Raw genomic sequence first — 18,811 nt, 5'->3', positions numbered from 1 at the left:
CAAGCCTGACCTTAAAAACCTCTAAGGAAGGAGATTCTACCACCTCCCTAGGTAACGCATTCCAGTGTTTCACCACCCTCTTAGTGAAAAAGTTTTTCCTAATATCCAATCTAAACCTCCCCCACTGCAACTTGAGACCATTACTCCTCGTTCTGTCATCTGATACCATTGAGAACAGTCTAGAGCCATCCTCTTTGGAACCCCCTTTCAGGTAGTTGAAAGCAGCGATCAAATCCCCCCTCATTCTTCTCTTCTGCAGGCTAAACAATCCCAGCTCCCTCAGCCTCTCCTCATAACTCATGTGTTCCAGACCCCTAATCATTTTTGTTGCCCTTCGCTGGACTCTCTCCAATTTATCCACATCCTTCTTGAAGCGTGGGGCCCAAAACTGGACACAGTACTCCAGATGAGGCCTCACCAATGTCGAATAGAGGGGAACGATCACGTCCCTCGATCTGCTCGCTATGCCCCTACTTATACATCCCAAAATGCCATTGGCCTTCTTGGCAACAAGGGCACACTGCTGACTCATATCCAGCTTCTCGTCCACTGTCACCCCTAGGTCCTTTTCCGCAGAACTGCTGCCTAGCCATTCGGTCCCTAGTCTGTAGCTGTGCATTGGGTTCTTCCGTCCTAAGTGCAGGACCCTGCACTTATCCTTATTGAACCTCATCAGATTTCTTTTGGCCCAATCCTCCAATTTGTCTAGGTCCTTCTGTATCCTATCCCTCCCCTCCAGCGTATCTACCACTCTTCCCAGTTTAGTATCATCCGCAAATTTCCTGAGAGTGCAATCCACACCATCCTCCAGATCATTTATGAAGATATTGAACAAAACCGTCCCCAGGACCGACCCTTGGGGCACTCCACTTGACACCGGCTGCCAACTAGACATGGAGCCATTGATCACTACCCGTTGAGCCCGACAATCTAGCCAGCTTTCTACCCACCTTGTAGTGCATTCATCCAGCCCATACTTCCTTAACTTGCTGACAAGAATACTGTGGGAAACCGTGTCAAAAGCTTTGCTAAAGTCAAGAAACAATACATCCACTGCTTTCCCTTCATCCACAGAACCAGTAATCTCATCATAGAAGGTGATTAGATTAGTCAGGCATGACCTTCCCTTGGTGAATCCATGCTGGCTGTTCCTGATCACTTTCCTCTCATGCAAGTGCTTCAGGATTGATTCTTTGAGGACCTGCTCCATGATTTTTCCAGGGACTGAAGTGAGGCTGACTGGCCTGTAGTTCCCAGGATCCTCCTTCTTCCCTTTTTTAAAGATTGGCACTACATTAGCCTTTTTCCAGTCATCCGGGACTTCCCCGGTTCGCCACGAGTTTTCAAAGATAATGGCCAATGGCTCTGCAATCACAGCCACCAATTCCTTCAGCACTCTCGGATGCAACTCGTCCGGCCCCATGGACTTGTGCACATCCAGCTTTTCTAAATAGTCCCTAACCACCTCTATCTCCACAGAGGGCTGGCCATCTCTTCCCCATGTTGTGATGCCCAGCGTAGCAGTCTGGGAGCTGACCTTGTTAGTGAAAACAGAGGCAAAAAAAGCATTGAGTACATTAGCTTTTTCCACATCCTCTGTCACTAGTTTGCCTCCCTCATTCAGTAAGGGGCCCACACATTCCTTGGCTTTCTTCTTGTTGCCAACATACCTGAAGAAACCCTTCTTGTTACTCTTGACATCTTTGGCTAGCTGCAGCTCCAGGTGCGATTTGGCCCTCCTGATAACATTCCTACATGCCCGAGCAATATTTTTATACTCTTCCCTGGTCATATGTCCAACCTTACGCTTCTTGTAAGCTTCTTTTTTATGTTTAAGATCCGCTAAGATTTCACCATTAAGCCAAGCTGGTCGCCTGCCATATTTACTATTCTTTCGACTCATTGGGATGGTTTGTCCCTGTAACCTCAACAGGGATTCCTTGAAATACAGCCAGCTCTCCTGGACTCCTTTCCCCTTCAAGTTAGTCCCCCAGGGGATCCTGGCCATCCGTTCCCTGAGGGAGTCGAAGTCTGCTTTCCTGAAGTCCAGGGTCCGTATCGTGCTGCTTACCTTTCTTCCCTGCGTCAGGATCCTGAACTCAACCAACTCATGGTCACTGCCTCCCAGATTCCCATCCACTTTTGCTTCCCCCACTAATTCTACCCGGTTTGTGAGCAGCAGGTCAAGAAAAGCGCCCCCACAGTTGGCTCCTCTAGCACTTGCGCCAGGAAATTGTCCCCTACGCTTTCCAAAAACTTCCTGGATTGTCTATGCACCGCTGTATTGCTCTCCCAGCAGATATCAGGGAAATTAAAGTCACCCATGAGAATCAGGGCATGCGATCCAGTAGCTTCCGTGAGCTGCCGGAAGAAAGCCTCATCTACCTCATCCCCCTGGTCCGGTGGTCTATAGCAGACTCCCACCACTACATCACTCTTGTTGCTCACACTTCTAAACTTAATCCAGAGACACTCAGGTTTTTCTGCAGTTTCGTACCGGAGCTCTGAGCAGTCATACTGCTCTCTTACATACAGTGCTACTCCCCCACCTTTTCTGCCCTGCCTGTCCTTCCTGAACAGTTTATAACCATCCATGACAGTACTCCAGTCATGTGAGTTATCCCACCAAGTCTCTGTTATTCCGATCACGTTTTTCACCTGTAAAGGGTTAAGAAGCTAGGATAACCTCGCTGGCACCTGACCAAAATGACCAATGAGGAGACAAGATACTTTGAAAAGCTGGGGGGAGGGAGAAACAAAGCCTCTCTCTCTGTCTGTGTGATGCTTTTGCTGGGGACAGAACAGAAATGGAGTCTGAGAACTTAGTAAGTAATCTAGCTAGAGATGTGTTAGATTCTGATTCCTTTAAATGGCTGAGAAAATAAGCTGTGCTGAATGGAATGGATATTCCTGTTTTTGTGTCTTTTTGTAACTTAAGGTTTTGCCGAGAGGGATTCTCTGTGTTTTGAATCTGATTACTCTGTAAGGTATTTACCATCCTGACTTTACAGAGGTGATTCTGTTACTTTTTCTTCAATTAAAATTCTTCTTTTAAGAACCTGATTGCTTTTTCATTGTTCTAAGATCCAAGGGTTTGGGTCTGTGGTCACCTATGCAAATTGGTGAGGATTTTTATCAAACCTTCCCCAGGAAAGGGGGTGTAAGATTTGGGAGGATTTTGGGGGGAAAGACGTTTCCAAACGGACTCTTTCCCAGTAACCGGTGTTAGACGTTTGGTGGTGGCAGTGATAAAGTTCTAGGGCAAAAGGTAAGATAGTTTGTACCTTGGGGAAGTTTTAACCTAAGCTGGTAAGAATAAGTTTAGGAGGTTTTCATGCAGGTCCCCTCATCTTACCCTAGAGTTCAGAGTGGGGAAGAAACCTTGACAGTCCCTATGCCCTTGGGGAGGCAGAGGGTCTCCACACGTTGTCGCCACCCTGAGCACCAACTTTGCAGCTCCCATGGGCCAGGAACTGCGGCCAATGGGAGCTGTGGAGTTGGTGCTCAGCTGATCAGGACATGGGCAGCGTACAGAAATCCCCTCCCCTCAGCCCCGCAAGGACATGCTGGCCCCTTCTGGGAGTGGCACGGGGCCTGGACAGGCAGGGAGCCTGCCTTAGCCCTGCTGCACCACTGACCGTGAGCCACCCCAAACCTCCTGACTGGAGTCTGCACCCTCTCCTGCACCCCAAACCCCTGCCCCAACCCTGAGCCCCCTCCTGCACTCACACTCCCTCCCAGAGACTGCACCCCACACCCCCTCCAGCACCCCAACTCCCTATCCCAGTCCAGAGCCCCCTCCAGAACCCAAACTCCCTCCCAGAGCTTGCAGCCTGAACTCCAACCCCCTGCCCCAGGTTCAGCCTGGTGTCCCCTCCCACACCCAAAACTCCTTGGCTCCAGCCTGGTGAAAGTGAGTGAGGGTGGGGGAGAGTGAGTGACAGAGGGAGGGGGGCTGGAGTGATTGCGGGGGCCTCGGGGAAGGGCCTCAGAGAAAGGGTGGGGCAAGGGTGTTTGGGTTTGTGTGATTAGACAGTTGGCAACCCTAATGCTGGGCTGGGCCCTGGGTGTGTACACTGGGCTTGGGCCTAATTCACAGATCCCAAGGCTAGAAGGGAGCAGGGTTGCCAGGAATCAGGTTTTCGATCAGAGTGCCCTGTCGAAAAGTGACCCTCGTGGGCCGTTAAAAGTCCGGTCGGTGGTGCAGAGGGGCCCTGGGGCTAAGGCAGGCTCCCTACCTGTCCTACCTCCGCGCGGCTCCCGGAAGCAGCCGCCAGGTCCCTGCAGCCCCTAGATGCATGAGCGGCCAGGGAGGCTCCGCGTGCTGCCCCCACCCTGAGGACCAGCTCCGCAGCTCCTATTGGCTGGGAACCGTGACCAGTGGGAGCTGCGGGGGTGGCACCTGCAGGCGCGAGGGCAGCGTGCAGAGCTTCCCTGGCTGCCCATGTGTCTAGGGGCTGCAGGGACCTGGCAGCCGCTTCCCGGGAGCCATGGTAAATGCCGCCAGGACCCCGCACTCTGAACCCTCTCCCGCACCCCAACCCACTGCCCCAGCCCAGAATCCCATACCACATCCAAACTCCCTCCCGGAGCCTGCACCCCCCAACACCCCAACCCAAGCCCCCTCCTTCACCCCAAAACCCTAATCCCCAACCTGATCCCAGAGCCTGCACCCCCAGTCGGAGTCCTCATCCCCTGCTGCACCAAACCCCCCTTCCCCAGCCCAGAGCCCTCTCCCGCACCCCAAACTCCTCATCCCTGGTCCCACCCAGGAGTCCACACCCCCAGCAGGAGCCCTCACCCCCTCCCCCAGCCCAGGGAAAGTGTGAGGGTGAGGGAGAGCAAGCGATGGAGGCAGGGGGTATGGAGCAAGCAGGGGTGGGGCCTCAGGGGGCAGGGCGCGGCAGGGGACGGGGCAGGGATGTTCGGTTTTGTGTGATTAGAAAGTTGACAACTCTAGAAGGGAGCATGGTGAACATCTAGTCTGACCTGGCTAACACAGGCCCCGGGCTTCTCTGACTTAGTTCCTGTGTGAACTAGAGCAGATCTCTTAGATGAACAGCCAGTCTTGATTTCAAACTGAGCAGGGATGGCGAATCCCCCACGCCCCTGGGTGAATTGTTCCAATGGTTCATTACCCTGCACTTTATTTCCAGTCTGCCTTTGTCTAATGTCAACTTCTAGCCTTTGGATAACGTTCAACCTTCCTCTGCGAGATGGAAGAACCCTCTACTATCAAATTTCTGTTCCCCAGGTAGGTACTTACAGATTGTGATCAAATTACCCCTTAACCTTCCCCTCAACCAAACAGACTGAGCTCCCTGCGTCTTTCGCTACAGGGCAGGTTTTCCAATCCTGTGATCATTCTCCGGGCTCTTCTCTGACTCTGATCCAATTTATCAACATTCTTCTTGAGTTGTGGGCACCAGACCTGGATGCTGCGTTCCAGCAGTGCTCACACCAACACCAAACACTGAGGTAATATTAGCATCCCTCGTGCAGGGTGCAACGGGCTGTCTGGTATGGGGCAGAGAGTCGGTGTACCCCAACTCACGAGTGTTACAATCTGTATCCAAAAGGTGTCATAGAATCATAGATCAGGGTTGGAAGGGACCTCAGGAGGTCATCTCGTCCAACCCCCTGCTCAAAGCGGGACCAATCCCCACTAAATAATCCCAGCCAGGGCTTTGTCAAGCCTGACCTTAAAAATATCTAAGGATGGAGATTCCACCACCTCCCTAGGCAACGCATTCCAGTGCTTCACCGCCCTCCTAGTGAAATAGTGTTTCCTAATATCCAATCTAAACCTCCCCCACTGCAACTTGAGACCATTACTCCTCGTTCTGTCATCTGCTACCATTGAGAACAGTCTAGATCCATCCCCTCTGGAACCCCCTGCAGGTAGTTGAAGGCTGCTATCAAATCCCCCCTCACTCTTCCCTTCCGCAGACTAAGTAACCCCAGTTCCCTCAGCCTCTCCTCATAAGTCATGTGCCCCGGCCCCCTAATCATTTTTGTTGCCCTTCGCTGGACTCTTTCCAATTTGTCCACATCCTTTCTCCAGTGGGGAGCCCAAAACGGGACCCAATACTCCAGGTGTGGCCTCACCAGTGCTGAATAGAGGAGAATAATCACATCCCTCGATCTGCTGGTAATGCTCCTCCTAATGCAGCCCAAAATGCCATTGGCCTTCTTGGCAACAAGGGCACACTGCTGACTCCTCTCCAGCTTCTCCTCCACTGTCACCCCCAGGTCCTTTGCTGCAGAACTGCTGCTTAGCCAGTCGCTCCTCAGTCTGTAGCGGTGCATGGGATTCTTCCTTCCCAGTGTAGGACTTTGCATTTGTCCTTGTTGAACCTCATCAAATTTCTTTTGACCCAATCCTCCAATTTGTCTAGGTCACTCTGGACCCTATCCCTACCCTCCAGTGTATCTACCACTCCTCCCAGTTTAGTATTATCTGCGAACTTGCTGAGGGTGCAATCCACACCATCCTCCAGATCATTTATGAAGATGTTGAACAAAACCGGCCCCAGGACCGACCCCTGGGGTACTCCGCTTAATACCGGCTGCCAGCTAGATATCAAGCCATTGATCACTACCCGTTGAGACCGACAATCTAGCCAGCTTTCTATCCACATTATAGTCCATTCATCCAATCCATACTTTTTTAACTTGCTGTCAAGAATACTGTGGGAGACCATATCTGAAGCTCTGCTGAAGTCAAGATAGATCACATCCACCACTTTCCCCATATACACAGAGCCCATTATCTCCTCATAGAAGGCAACCAGGTTGGTCAGGCATGACTTGCCCTTGGTGAATCCATGTTGATTGTGTCATGGGATATGTCATCGGAGAGCTAGTAACTCACTGCACAGTAATATGCTTGTGTGATGATGTACAGTCAACCCACAAAGTATCTTGCAAATGTGCTGAAATTACAACAAAACTGTTTAAACCAGGCAGGCCAGGGGCCGCTGACAGATGGGTTGTCTCCAGACAACAGAAAAAGGCCTGACCAGCCCCTCAAACTAGGTGTGGCCAAAATCCCTGGGCTATTCATTTGTAAGGGAGGTTGCAGGAAGAAATCATTTGCATTGTAAAAATCACCAGCAGGGAGAAAACTGCTACCCCACTCAGTCTGGCATCCACACCCAGCAGGGAAAAGGAACTGTACCTGAGGATTCATTTCAGAAGTACTACTCGAAAGTTTACTGGACTATAACGAGGGAGAGCAAACTGCTATGTTATCCTTCCTTCACCGGTGGAAACAAGGAAAAGCAGCGCCCTCGGTGGGGGGGGGATCCTGACCAAGAGGTAGTCAGCTGTTGCTGGGAAAGGAAGAATTGGAGCTGGGACACTGGATGGGGAGGGCTCTCAGTTACTACAGAGGATTCTTGCCCAGGTGTCTGGCTGGTGGGTCTTGTCCAAATGCTCAGGGTCTAACTGGTCGCCACATTTGGGGTCGGGATGGAATTTCCTCCTCCCTCTCCCCTCCCAGGTCAGATTGGCAGAGACGCTGGGGGTTTTTTTCACCTTCCTCCCGCAGCATGGGGCATGGGTCACTTGCAGGTTTAAACTAAGGTAAATGGTGGATTCTCTGTAACATGAAGTCTTTAACTCATGATTTGAGGATGTCAGGGACTCGGCCAGAGCTTAGGGGTCTGTTACAGGAGTGGGTGGGCAAAGCCAGGTTTGGGCTGGCAGAGCCCTGAGGAGGGTGCTGTCGCATCAGGGAGTCCTCACACAGCATAGGTGCAGCAAAGCTCCCCCTTGCTGAGGCTGAGGGTTAGCATGGTGTCTCCCAGCTCTGGGTTTCCCCCGCAGCAGTCACACACATACCCTCCCTACTCCTACGGAGCATCTTCAGGTTTCTTCAGGTATGTTGGCAACAAGAAGAAAGCCAAGGAATGTGTGGGCCCCTTACTGAATGAGGGAGGCAAACTAGTGACAGAGGATGTGGAAAAAGCTAATGTACTCAATGCTTTTTTTGCCTCTGTTTTCACTAACAAGGTCAGCTCCCAGACTGCTACGCTGGGCATCACAAAATGGGGAAGAGATGGCCAGCCCTCTGTGGAGATAGAGGTGGTTAGGGACTATTTAGAAAAGCTGGACGTGCACAAGTCCATGGGGCCGGACGAGTTGCATCCGAGAGTGCTGAAGGAACTGGCGGCTGTGATTGCAGAGCCATTGGCCATTATCTTTGAAAACTCGTGGCGAACCGGGGAAGTCCCGGATGACTGGAAAAAGGCTAATGTAGTGCCAATCTTTAAAAAAGGGAAGAAGGAGGATCCTGGGAACTACAGGCCAGTCAGCCTCACTTCAGTCCCTGGAAAAATCATGGAGCAGGTCCTCAAAGAATCAATCCTGAAGCACTTGCATGAGAGGAAAGTGATCAGGAACAGCCAGCATGGATTCACCAAGGGAAGGTCATGCCTGACTAATCTAATCACCTTCTATGATGAGATTACTGGTTCTGTGGATGAAGGGAAAGCAGTGGATGTATTGTTTCTTGACTTTAGCAAAGCTTTTGACATGGTCTCCCACAGTATTCTTGTCAGCAAGTTAAGGAAGTATGGGCTGGATGAATGCACTATAAGGTGGGTAGAAAGCTGGCTAGATTGTCGGGCTCAACGGGTAGTGATCAATGGCTCCATATCTAGTTGGCAGCTGGTATCAAGTGGAGTACCCCAAGGGTCGGTCCTGGGGCCGGTTTTGTTCAATATCTTCATAAATGATCTGGAGGATGGTGTGGATTGCACTCTCAGCAAATTTGCGGATGATACTAAACTGGGAGGAGTGGTAGATACGCTGGAGGGGAGGGATAGGATACAGAAAGACCTAGACAAATTGGAGGATTGGGCCAAAAGAAATCTGATGAGGTTCAACAAGGATAAGTGCAGGATCCTGCACTTAGGACGGACGAACCCAATGCACAGCTACAGACTAGGGACCGAATGGCTAGGCAGCAGTTCTGCGGAAAAGGACCTAGGGGTGACAGTGGATGAGAAGCTGGATATGAGTCAGCAGTGTGCCCTTGTTGCCAAGAAGGCCAATGGCATTTTGGGATGTATAAGTAGGGGCATAGCGAGCAGATCAAGGGACGTGATCGTTCCCCTCTATTCGACATTGGTGAGGCCTCATCTGGAGTACTGTGTCCAGTTTTGGGCCCCACACTTCAAGAAGGATGTGGATAAATTGGAGAGAGTCCAGCGAAGGGCAACAAAAATGATTAGGGGACTGGAACACATGAGTTATGAGGAGAGGCTGAGGGAGCTGGGATTGTTTAGCCTGCAGAAGAGAAGAATGAGGGGGGATTTGATAGCTGCTTTCAACTACCTGAAAGGGGGTTCCAAAGAGGATGGCTCTAGACTGTTCTCAATGGTAGCAGACGACAGAACGAGGAGTAATGGTCTCAAGTTGCAGTGGGGGAGGTTTAGATTGGATATTAGGAAAAACTTTTTCACTAAGAGGGTGGTGAAACACTGGAATGCGTTACCTAGGGAGGTGGTAGAATCTCCTTCCTTAGAGGTTTTTAAGGTCAGGCTTGACAAAGCCCTGGCTGGGATGATTTAACTGGGAATTGGTCCAGCTTTGAGCAGGGGGTTGGACTAGATGACCTTCTGGGGTCCCTTCCAACCCTGATATTCTATGATTCTATGATCTCTGTTTATGCAGCCTTTTTGGCTCATGTTCAGCTGATTATCCATAAGGCCCTGAGTCTCTCCTGGAGGTCATGGATTCCATGACTTTCTAGGACCCCTGTGACTTCTGCAGTAGCCACTGTGACTGGCCCGGGAGCTGCCCGAGCTGCTCAGGCAACCCCTGGGCCAGCTGCACTGGCCGCTGCTGGGGCAGTCTTGGGCCGCCATGCTCCCTGCTTCCGCCAGCAGCAGTGGGCGGTCCCAGACTGCCACCCCCGCCCCTCCCCGCACCAGCAGGGGTCCTGGGCTGCATGCTGCTCCCCACCCCCGAGCACCCATGGCATCCCCGAGCTGCCCCCACCCCCCAGAGCACCCGCAGCATCCCCGGGCCGCCCCCTGCCTGAGAGCACCTGGGGTATACAGTACAAGTCATAGACAGGTCACGGGCCATGAATTTTTGTTTACTGCCCATGACCTGTCCATGACTTTTACTAAAAGTACCCTCAACTAAAACATAGCCTTAATTATCCCCCACGACCTCCAAGTCTTTTTCAGTCATTGCTTCCCAGGATAGAGCCCCCATAAGCACAGCTACATTCTCCGTTCCTACATTTAACTGTATTAAAACGCATATTATACTTTATTGTTTGCTTGTGCCCAGTTTCCCAAGCAATCCAGATAGCTCTGGATCAGTGAGCTGCCTTCTTCATTCGTTCCCACTCCCCCAATCTTTGTGTTATCTGCAAATTTTACCAGTGATGGTTTTACGTTTTCTTCCAGGTCGTTAAGAAAAATGTAGAAAAGCTTGAGGCCAAGAACCGATCCCTGCAGGAGCTCACTAGAAACACACCCGGTCGATGATCATTCCCCATTCAGAGTTCACGTGGCATTAAGCCAGCTACTGTGTGCTGTGCGAATCCAGTATCTTGCTAGTTTTTTAATACAAATGTTGTGTGGTGCCAAGTGAACCCCCTAACAGAACCCTAAACATGACATCACCCTTTAGCAACCAACTCTACAATCTCATCAAAGAGAAATATCAAATTAGTGTGACAGGATTGATTTTCCACAAATCCATGTGGATTGGCATTACTTTTATTACCCTCCTGAATTCTTTTTTAATCGAGTTCCATACCAGCTGCTCCATTATCTTGCCCAGGATAGATATCAGACTGACAGGCCTCTGATTACCCAGATCATTCCCTTGACACTTTTAAAATATTGGTACAACACATTACCTTTCTTCTAGTACTTCCCCAGTGTTCCACAACATATTGAAAACCAGTATTAATGGGCCAGCCATCTCCTCAGCCAGCTCTTTTAAAACTCTTGGATTCAAGTTCTCCAGACCTGCTGACTTAAAAATATCCAACTTTAGTAGCTGCTGTTTAACATCCTCCTGAGATTAGTAGACTGGAAAGTGTGCAAATTGGGCAGGAGCCCCTGAGTATGTACGCTGGGTGGTGGCTTGAGTGAGTTCACATGGAAGTGTGAATGTGTCCACATGTGTGTGTGTGTGAGCACATTTTCACATTTAACTCTAGTGCAGGCTCCTCTGCACCCCCACCTTGACCTGAAGCCATGTTCCCCATGCTCTGCTGGCTGGCTGCCCCACTGCAAACGTCACCGTGTGAAGGGGCCCTGGGTCTGGGCTCCCAGCTCAGTGGGGGAGCAGCGTGTTCCAGTGCTCCTGTTCTATGCCTTTGCTGGGTCATTGCCTTCAGTGCAGAGCTGGCTCATTGATCTGCATTGATCCCAGCCTCCAGAGAGCACCCAGCGCAGCCTGTGCAATCCTGCCTGGCCACCACCCAGAGGGGACAGCCAGGGGCTCCCGCAGGACACAGTCACCTTCCCCCCACAGCTTCCCTGCCAAGAGTAAGGTGCCAGAGGGGGCACAGGACCATATACCAGCTCTACCAGCCAGGGGTGGGACTCTGGATCAACTCCCTGCTCAGCTGGGCCAGGCCAGGTTGGTACATGGAGGGCGGCCTTCAGGGAAAAGCCAAGTGGTGTAGGGCTGCGGCAGATGCACGGCGGTGATCGGAGTCTCCATGTGCCACCCATCCCCAGGCGCACTGCAGGGCGCTTGGAGGAGGAGGAAGAGGTTCCACACACACAGGGGTCAGCCCCTGCCCTGAGCTGACCATGGCACAGTAGGCGGGGTGGGGGTGGGGGGATTTGACCCGGAGTATCTCTGCCAGACCCCAGCACCACCCACTGAGATGGGGGAGGGGACAGATCTGGAGACAGCTTATTCCAGGGCAGGGATGGCAGCTTCCCTTAAACAGAGGGAACCCCGCACCCTGGGGCCAGAAATGAGGAGTTCAGGGTGTGGGAGGGGGCTCCGGGCTGGGGCACATGTTGGGGCATGTGGGGAGGGTGAAGGCTCTGGCTGGGGGTGCAGGCTCTTGGGTGGAGCTGGGGATGAGGGGTTTGGGGTACAAGAGGGGGCTCCAGGCTGGGATCAAGGGGTTCGGAGGGCAGAAGGGGAAATCAGGGCAGGGGATTGGGGCGCCAGGGGGCTCAGGGGTGCAGGCTCCAGGCAGCGCTTACCAGAAGCATGTCCCCACTCCGGCTCCTATGTGGAGGCGCGGCCAGCAGGCTCTGCACATTGCCTCGTCCACAGGCACTGCCCCCGCAGAACCGTGGCCAATGGGAGCTGTGGACGGGGCACCTTTGGACGGGGCAGCATGCAGAGCCACCTGGGCACGCTTCCGCATACTACGTAGGAGCTGAAGGAGGGTCATGCCGACTGCTTCCCAGAAACCGCACAGAGCAGGGTAAGCTCCTGCCCCCACTCCCTGGTGGGAGCTCAAGGGCTGGATTAAAAGGTCTGATGGGCTGGATGTGGCCCATGGGCTGTAGTTTGCCCACCTCTGCATCAGCGTTAAGAGCCAGCAACTCGCAACCTGAGCTAGCCCAGCCAGGGAGGCGCTGCTGGGAGCCACAGAAGCCCTTTGTCTGCAAACCCCCCTCAGAGCAACCCCTGCTCCTGATTCCACATGCAACCTCCAGGCCCAGCCGCCACCTCACCTGATCTCAGAGGAGCCAGAACCGGCTACGGCGCAGACAGGACAGGCCCCAGCCCGCAGAGGCCTGAGCTGCTCTCCCCCTAGCATCCTGCCCCCCCAGAAAGCCCCACAGGCCGGAGCCCTGAGAGAAAGATCCCCGGCCCAATGGGGAGATAAAGAGAAATGGCTTCAGGCTCCCAGGTCGCCACAGGGAAGATTAAAATCTAAGCCAAACCTTGCAGCATCCTCTCCCCTCTGCCTAGGAACTGTCCTGTTGTACCCACTCCTCCAGCCCCACTGAGTGCCGTATCTCCTTCCTTCTCCACCCCACGTCTCCCTATGCAATTGCTACAGGCCTTGGACCCTTTAACAGAGAATAGGGCTATCCAGAATGCCTCCCCCACCTCCTCGGCTTCCTGCAGAGATCCTGCCTCCCTCTCTGTCTCCGGTGCGGGGGGACTTGGTGCCCTGGGTCCCTGAGCTCCCAGTGTTCTCGTGTGGAGCTGCCCCTCCTTTGCTGGGGGCCTTCGTCTCCCCCCTGGGCGTTCAGCTCAGCGGGGCAGCACTAGGGCAGGGCCCCACGGCAGCCGCACAGCGAGGGCCCATGCCCAGCCCAGCAGACAGCTCATGGATCGCTCCCTTTGCCCCAGTTCGGCTGCAGCCCGGTGGGTTCCCCTGGCCCTGCTGGGCTTCCATGGTTCCCTTGGCTGATCCCCTCTGGGCCCATTGTGCTGGATTGGGGGCAGGGTGGGGCCCGTGTACTGAGTGGGCTGCTGCAGCCATTGTCCCAGACATGCCGCGTTTCTGCCGACACAGTGAGATCCACAAGGCACTTCTGCTTCATCACCAGCAGCTGCTCCCTGACCCCAGGGTGCCGGCGGGCGGGGGGTAATTGTCCTGGGCGGAGAGGGCTCAGCTGGAGTACTGGGTCCAGTTTTGGGCCCCACATTACAAAGAAGGATGTGGACAAATTAGAGAGAGTCCAGTGGAGGGGAACGAAAATGATTCGGGGACTGGAACACATGACTTATGAGGAGAGGCTGAGGGAGCTGGGATTGTTTAGTCTGCGGAAGAGAAGAATGAGGGGGGATTTGATAGCTGCTTTCAACTACCTGAAAGGGGGTTCCAAAGAGGATGGCTCTAGACTGTTCTCAGAGGTAGCAGATGACAGAACGAGGAGTAATGGTCTCAAGTTGCAGTGGGCGAGGTTTAGGTTGGAGATTAGGAAACACTAAGTCACTAGGAGGGTGGTGAAACACTGGAATGGGTTCCCTAGGGAGGTGGTGGAATCTCCTTCCTTAGAGGTTTTTAAGGCCTGGCTGGACAAAGCCCTGGCTGGGAGGGTTTAGTTGGGGTTGGTCCTGCTTTGAGCCGGGGGTGGGACTAGAACCTCCTGACGTCCCTTCCTACCCTGAGATTCTCAGATTCGATGAACTGGGTTCCGTGTCCATGTCTCCTGGGGACTCCCGAGTAAATGTGCTCTGTGTCCTTGGGCCCATGACCTGCCAGCCCAGCCTCTCCCCACTGGGGCTCTGAGGGTGGGCTGGAGGAAGGGGGGGTGCATGGATGGTGCATAATAGAGGCTGGGGGAGGCACAGGGGCAGGGCCGCGGGGCAAGGGGCAGAATGGGGCGGGGCTTTGGGTGGAACAGGGGCAGGGCCAGGGCCAGGGGAAGGGGCAAAGTAGTGTGGAGGCCATGGGTGGAAGGGGCGTTACAGGGGAGGAGCTCCAGGCTCTGGCCAGGGTGCCGGTGCCGAGAGTGGGACTCCGGCCGGGGCTGAGCTCTCAGCCCCCTTCCGAGGCCCTGACTGAGTGGGGGTGTCACGGCGTCCCCGGGCGATGCTCTGGAACTGCTCCCCATGGAGCCAGGCAGGACTCTGGGGAGTCTCCTCTCTGTGAGCAGCCTGTCTTCAGGACACGCAGCTCACCCGGCTTCCACCTTCCTGGGTCTGACCTCGGAGCATTCAGCATCCTCTGCCCCTCCGTGCGCTTCCCACAGTGAGTCCGCTCAGGCGGGGTCCTGGGGAAGCCAGAGGGTCCTGCACCCCAACTTCGCAGTCAGACGTGACTCTCAGCCAGCCAGTAAAACAGAGGTTTATTAGACGACCGGAACATGGTCTAAAACAGAGCTTGTAGGTGCAGAGAACAGGACCCCTCAGCCGGGTCCATTTTGGGGGGCAGTGAGCCAGACATTCACGTCTGCCCTTCACTCCATGTCCCCAGCCAGCCCCAAACTGAAACTCCCTCCAGCCCCTCCTCCTCTGGGCTTTGTCCCTTTCCTGGGCCAGGAAGTCACCGGATTCCTTTGTTCTCCAACCCTTTAGCTCTCACCTTGCAGGGGGGAAGGGCCAGGCCATCAGTGGCCAGGAAAAAGGGTGTCGGCCATTCTCTGTGTCCAGACCCCTGCACACATCTGCCCTCTAGGGCTCTGCAATGATCATACATCCTTATCCCACCCCCTAGATACTTAAGAACTGCCTAGGGGAAACTGAGGCACCCCCACACTATTCAGAGAAAACATTAAGAACAGTCCCACTTCGTCACACTCAGCTCTCCTCCACCCAGAGTCAGTAGCAGAACCAGAGTCCTGATTCCCAGGCCCTCTCCTCTAACCATTAGGCCCTCTTCTCCCCCTGGCACCAGGAATAGAGCCCAGGAGTCCTGACTCCCAGCTCCCTGCTCTAACCACTCCACCTCACTCCTCCCACACAGCTGACAAAAACACCAAGGAGCCCTGACTCCCCTACTGTAACCACTTGGCTACACTCCCTTCCTATGTAAGTCTCAGGAAAATAAAGGAATGTTGCAGAGAAACCCCAGGGCTTGACCCTAACTAACTCACCTGGCTCCCTAAGGTGCCAATCAGATCAGCTGTGCTCAGCACAATGGGATTTAGAGCATACATTTGGGGCTTCCCATTCGCCTGTTCTTGGGGCCAGATCCCCAGGCAAACTGGCACAGGGGGATTAAATCACACCCGCTGGTCAGTGAATCTGCCTGGGCCCCAGTGGACCTAGACCCTGGGGGTGGGTAGAAGGAGGTCCCAGTGGTGTCCCCACTCTGGGGGGGCTGGGCTCTGGGGGGCACTGGGACGGGAGAGGGGGGCTGTGCTCTGGGAGATTAAATCCCAACTAAATCATCCAGGCCAGGGCTTTGTCAAGCCTGACCTTAAAAACTTCTAAGGAAAGGGATTCCACCACCTCCCTAGGTAACGCATTCCAGTGCTTCACCACCCTCCTAGTGAAAAATTTTTTTCTAATATCCAACCTAAACCTCCCCCACTGCAACTTGAGACCATTATTCCTTGTTCTGTCATCTGCCACCACTGAGAACAGTCTAGATCCATCCTCTTTGGATCCACCTTTCAGGTAGTTGAAAGCAGCTATCAAATCCCCCCTCATTCTTCTCTTCCACAGACTAAACAATCCCAGTTCCCTCAGCCTCTCCTCATAAGTCATGTGTTCCAGTCCCCTCATCATTTTTGTTGCCCTTCGCTGGACTCTCTCCAATTTTTCCACATCCTTCTTCTAGTGTGGGGCCCAAAACTGGACACAGTACTCCAGATGAGGCCTCACCAATGTTGAATAGAGGGGAACGATCACATCCCTCGATCTGTTGGTAATGCCCCTACGTATACATCCCAAAATGTCCTTGGCTGCCTTGGCAAAAAGGGCACACTGCTGACTCATATCCAGCTTCTCGTCCACTGTCACCCCGGGTCCTTCTCTGCAGAACTGCTGCTGAGCCATTCAGTCCCTAGTCTGTAGCAGTGCATGGGATTCTTCCGTCCTAAGTGCAGGACCCTGCACTTGTCCTTGTTGAACCTCATCAGATTTCTTTTGGCCCAATCCTCCAATTTGTCTAGGTCCCTCTGTATCCTATCCCTACCCTCCAGCGTATCTACCTCTCCTCTCAGTTTAGTGTCATCCGCAAACTTGCTGAGGGTGCAATCCATGCCATCCTCCAGATCATTAATGAACATATTGAACAAAACCGGCCCCAGGACCGACCCTTGGGTCACTCCACTTGATACCGGCTCCCAACTAGACACGGAGCCATTGATCACTACCCGTTGAGCCCAACAATCTAGCCAACTTTCTACCCACCTTGTAGTGCATTCATCCAGCCCATACTTCTTCAACTTACTGGCAACAATACTGTGGGAGACCATGTCAAAAGCTTTGCTAACGTCAAGGAACAACACGTCCACTGCTTTCCCTTCATCCACAGAGCCAGTTATCTCATCATAGAAGGCAATTAGATTAGTCAGGCATGACTTGCCCTTGGTGAATCCATGCTGACTGTTCCTGATCACTTTCCTCTCATGTAAGTGCTTCAGAATTGATTCCCTGAGGACCTGCTCCATGATTTTTCCAGGGACTGAGGTGAGGCTGACTGGCCTGTAGTTCCCAGGATCCTCCTGTCACGGAGTCCCTGGGCGATGCTCTGGAACTGCTCCCCATGAAGCCAGTCAGGACTCTGGGGCAGTCGCCTTTCTGTAAGCAACCTATCTTCAGGACACACAGCTCACACAGCTTCCACCTTCCTGGGTCTGACCTCGGAGCATTCAGCATCCTCTGCCCCTCCGTGCGCTTCCCCCAGCGAGTCCGCTCAGGCGGGGCTCCTGGGGAAGCCAGAGGGTCCTGCACCCCAACTTCGCAGTCAGACGTGACTCTCAGCCAGCCAGTAAAACAGAAGGTTTATTAGACGACAGGAACATGGTCTAAAACAGAGCTTGCAGGTGCAGAGAACAGGACCCCTCAGCTGGGTCCATTTTGGGGGGCAGTGAGCCAGACAACCACGTCTGCCCTTCACTCCATGTCCCAGCCAGCCCCAAACTGAAACTCCCTCCAGCCCCACCTCCTCTGGGCTTTGTCCCTTTCCCGGGCCAGGAGGTCACCGGATTCCTTTGTTCTCCAACCCTTCAGCTCTCACCTTGCAGGGGGGAAGGGCCAGTTGCCAGGAAACAGGGTGTCGGCCATTCTCTGTGTCCAGACCCCTGCACACACCTGCCCTCCAGGGCTCTGCAATAATCATACACCCTTATCCCACCCCCCTAGATACTTAAGAACTGCACAGGGGAAACTGAAGCACCACCCACACTATTCAGAGGAAACATTAAGAACAGTCCCACTATGTCACACCTCCTTCTTCCCTTTTTTAAAGATGGGCACTACATTAGCCTTCTTCCAGTCATCCGGGCCTTCCCCCGATCGCCACGAGTTTTGAAAGATAATGGCCAGTGGCTCTGCAATCACAGCCACCAACTCCTTTAGCCCTCTCGGACGCAGCGCATCCGGCCCCATGGACTTGTGCATGTCCAGCTTTTCTAAATAGTCCCGAACCACTGGGCAGGGGGTTGGACTAGATGGCCTCCAGAGGTCCCTTCCAACTCTGTTATTCTATGATTCTATGACTCTGGGGGGGCACTGGGACAGGAGGGGGGGCCGGGCTCTGGGGGGCTCTGGGGCGGGAGGGGGGTGGGCTCTGGGGTGCAATCACATGGGGTAGGTGGTGCTGGTCCTACGGGCAGGGGCTGGAGGGCGGGGCTCGAGGGGGGGACCCTGGCAGCGCTGGGCAGCCCGGGTGGGGGCGGGGGCGGGGGCACGGGCAGGGGCAGCGCTGGAGGGGGCGGTGGGGAGAGGCCCGGGCCGTTGCCCCTTTAAGAGGCGGTCCGGCCCCCGGGGCGGGGCGGGGCGGGGCGGCCCCTTCGGGCGGGGGCGAGGCGCTGCCGTGTCACGTGGGCGGCCGGCCCCCCGCGGGTCTCCTTTGTGAAAGGGTGGGGCGGGGCCTGGGGGCGGGGCCTGGGCCCTGGTTGGCGGCGCGCGGGGGGATAACGGGCCTGGGGGAGGGCGGGGCCTTGGGGCGGGGCCTGGGCGCTGGTTGGCCGCGCGCGGGGGGGACAAAGGGGCGGAGCCGCGCGGCAGGCGGGGCGGGGCCTGGGCGCTGGTTGGCGGCGCGCGGGGGGGATAACGGGGCGGGGCCGCGCGGCGGGGGCGGGGCCTGGGCGCTCGTTGGCGGCGCGCCGGGAGACAACGGGCCTGGGGGCGGGGCGGGGCGGGGCCGGGCGCTGGTTGGCGGCGCGCGGGGGGATAACGGGCCGGGGGCGGGGCCGCGCGGCGGGGGCGGGGGCGGGGGCGGGAGGGGAGCGGC

At 54.6% G+C, this 18,811-nt stretch overlaps 1 long non-coding RNA gene across 1 annotated transcript; it reads left to right on the top strand.

The window, feature by feature from the left end:
- Positions 1–2,749: 2,749 nt before the first annotated feature.
- On the top strand, positions 2,750–10,780 carry LOC142071799 (uncharacterized). Its single transcript, XR_012667991.1, has 4 exons — positions 2,750–2,825; positions 5,185–5,254; positions 5,340–5,478; positions 10,428–10,780. It is a non-coding gene; the product is annotated as an uncharacterized LOC142071799 (long non-coding RNA).
- Positions 10,781–18,811: the final 8,031 nt, after the last annotated feature.

This window comes from Caretta caretta, chromosome 4 (assembly GCF_965140235.1).
Source record: "Caretta caretta isolate rCarCar2 chromosome 4, rCarCar1.hap1, whole genome shotgun sequence".
NCBI classification, from domain to species: Eukaryota; Metazoa; Chordata; order Testudines; family Cheloniidae; genus Caretta; species Caretta caretta.
Note: the sequence above shows the minus strand (reverse complement) of the source record. Positions and strands in the feature narration are given on the sequence as shown.